Genomic DNA, 3,440 nt, shown 5'->3' on the forward strand with positions numbered 1-3,440 from the left:
ATCTTCTCTTTGTAGAAAACTACAAGTTTTAAAAGAGAGATTTTAATTTTAAAACTTTCCTTATTTGAATTAGGCCACAGGTTTTAATAGAGAGTTTTAAAAGTGTTAAAACTTTCCTTTTTTAACCATCCTCATAGTTTAAGAAAAAAGGGAGATAAGTTTTAAAATTAAAATTTTCTATTATCATGTTAGAAAAGGAAATTTTATAAGAGAGTTTTTAAATTTAAAACATGGTTTTATTTTTTAGAAACTTTCCTTTTTTAACTCCTACTTTAGGAAAGAGAGCTTGTAAAATTTTATAAGAGTTTTTTCTCTTGTAAAATTTTATAAAAAAAATTATTATTCCTTTCCTAAATATGGTGACCGACCACCTTGCTTGGTGCCCAAGCAAGGGGCCGGCCAAACTTAATCCTAAAGCATATAGGATTGATCACAACCATTGATTGATGATTGATTCAATAAAGAGAAAAGAAAAGGAAAAATAAAAAAGGAGAAGGAAAAACTCTTGGATGATTTTATTTTTTGTAAAAGGTTTTTCCTTATTTGCCTTGGGCAAGTAATATAAAAGAAGGGGTGAGGGGGATTCATGAGACACAACTCTTATTTTCTTACTTGGAGACCTCTTGGTGGCCGGCCCTCTCCTTTCTCCCTTTCCCTTTGCTCTCTTCTCCTTAGTGGTGGTGGTGGCCGAATTCTAGAAGAAGAGGAAGGACTCTTTTGGGTGGTGTTCATCTTGAAGGATCGTCGCCCGCACGACGTTCAAGGCGAGACGAGGAATATGACAGAAGATCTCGAGGTCACTAGCTTACAAAGAGAAGGTATAACTAGTAGTTCTCTTCCGCATCATACTAGTTATTTTTCTTTATAAGAATTCTAAATACAAGAGGCAATTAGATCTAGTTTATCGAATTTATTTTTCGATTTTGCGTTTTCTTCTTTTTCGAATTTGTGATTCGATTGTTCTTTCTGGTTAACCTAGAGTTATTTAAGGAAATAAATATTAGCTTTCCTTAAAAGGCTTTGCCTAGGCGGTGGTGGTTGCTCCCATATCTAAGAAAGCCATGTGCCTCGCCATGCAGTCCTGAAAGCCAATTTTGGAAATTAATATTTATGGAATTAATAACTTAGGTAGATTTGAATCAATAGTGTTAAGTTCCGCTTGCAATTCAAATCTAAACCATTAAGAACAGATAAGTTAAATTTGGAATCAATGATGTTAAGTTCCGTCTGTGATTCCTAATTTAACTTCTAAAGAACACAATAGGTTATTTAAGGAAAGGTTCGACACGTGTACAAAAATTTTTATACAGTGAAACCGGTACATTTTCCTAGGATTAACCAATAATTGGTATCAGAGCTAGGGTTTGCCTCTGTGTATTTTTAGAATTCAAATAGGTTATGCACATGTCATACATAATTTAGGCAGGAAAATAGTAGGATGTGTTAACTCTTTGGTTGCAGGCTCCAACTATTATGGCTTATTGATATTGTGTGTAATTGGACCCTTGGACATGTTAAGAGCATTATTTGTGTGTATGATTGTATGTATAAAATTCAGCAGGAGCTGTATTATTTTTAGAATTTTATTTTTGTTCGATCTAGAATACATGTACATTCCCTCGTGGAATATAGAATCGATATATGTAAAATTCTATTTTTGTTGCGGATTGGATTCTTGCGAGGCGTGGTATTTTTGGAGCACCAGAGGCGCAGCGGAATAAGAAGCAAGATGGATGCGACAACTCGACCCGATGGCGGTGGCTAAAGATGGCAGCAGCTAGGGTTAGAACATACTGAAGATAGTGATGGAAAAAATCATAATAGTTGGAAAATTAATTTCCAAATTTATTGCTTTTATTTACTGTGATGTTTATATGCATGTGTGTATGCTATGATAGTCTAAAATTCCTCATTTTAAATAATTAAGTGGGAGAAGAATTTATTTTAATAAATTCCACGGTCTCCATTACTGGTTTGTAAGTGATGCAAGCAAACTTGCGCGTTGGCTCTGAGTGCCTTCCTCCATATCGGATGAGTTTGTTTGCGGATCACTAGATCAAACTTTTATTTAGGATAACTATAGGAAATTAATTAAGAGCGTGTGATCTTCCCCATCGGAAGGGGCACAATCTTATTAATGGACTTAGTGTCAAGTAATGGTACACACTTAGGCACGTCTAATAGTATCCTCCCCATCGGAGTCACTGCTATTATTTGTGTGATCGAAGGAAACCAAATATTAATTTTATTTGTCAAAAAGTTAGGTTGACAAGATAATAAAATTAATGGGTTACACCCTCCTTTTACAAATGATGAATTTGTATACGTCCACACTATCGTGACATACAAAATTTACGGTGTTTTGAGGTGTTGGTTAATTTAAAATAGTATTGTTTGATGAATCTGTATTATTCTAAATTTAAAGTTCTGACCAAAGTTATTTTTTTGATTCTTAGGATGACTTTCAACCCACTAGCCATTATACTGAAAGAAAACAAATTTACTGGACCCAACTACATAGATTGGAAAAGAAACCTGGACATTGTCCTTACTGCTGAAAGCTATAAGTTTGTACTGACTAAGGCTTGCCCTGATGCACCTGACGGTGACTCTACCCAAGAGGAGATTGAGTATCATAAGAAATGGGTAAAAGCTGATGAGATGGCGCGGTGTTACATTTTGACATTTATGTCAAATGTATTGCAACATCAGCATCAAGATTTACCAACAACTTATGATATAATGAACAATCTCAAAGAACTCTTTGGGCACCAGAGTCGGATTGCTAGGCAAGAGGCAATGAGAAAGCTAATGACAGCCACCATGTTTGAGGGGACACCCGTAAGGGATCATATCCTCAAAATGATGGCTTATCTGAATGAAATACAAGTCCTTGGAGGAGAAATTGATGGGGAAACCCAGGTCGATATAATTCTCCAAACGCTACCCAGAAGTTTTGAGCAGTTCCGCCTGAACTATAACATGAATAAAAGAGAGTATACGTTGGCGGAACTTCTGACAGAACTACAGGCAACAGAAGGTATATTTTGTCAAAGTTTTCAGATTCACTATGCTGAAAATGGTTCTACTTCTAAGCTGAAAGGCAAGAAGAAGAAGAAACAGGTCTTTTCAGCGAAGAGAGTGAATAAACCTCAGGGACAAAAAGCTGGAATGAAGAAGCCGAAAGACAAGTGCTTCATTTGCAAGCAGACAGGGCATTGGAAGGCGGATTGTCCTCATAGGAATCAGAACAATAAAGGTATATCTCATACTCTAGTTGTTGAAATATGTTTAGCGGTGTTATCTACCAGCACCTGGTATGTAGATACGGGAGCCACTGATCATGTCTGCAATTCCTTGTAGGGGTTCCAGGAAACCCGACGACTAATTGAAGGAGAGATTACCGTCTACATGGGCAATGCTACTAAGGTGGCGGCTGT

This window comes from Zingiber officinale, chromosome 6A (genome assembly GCF_018446385.1).
Source record: "Zingiber officinale cultivar Zhangliang chromosome 6A, Zo_v1.1, whole genome shotgun sequence".
Classification (NCBI taxonomy): Eukaryota; Viridiplantae; Streptophyta; class Magnoliopsida; order Zingiberales; family Zingiberaceae; genus Zingiber; species Zingiber officinale.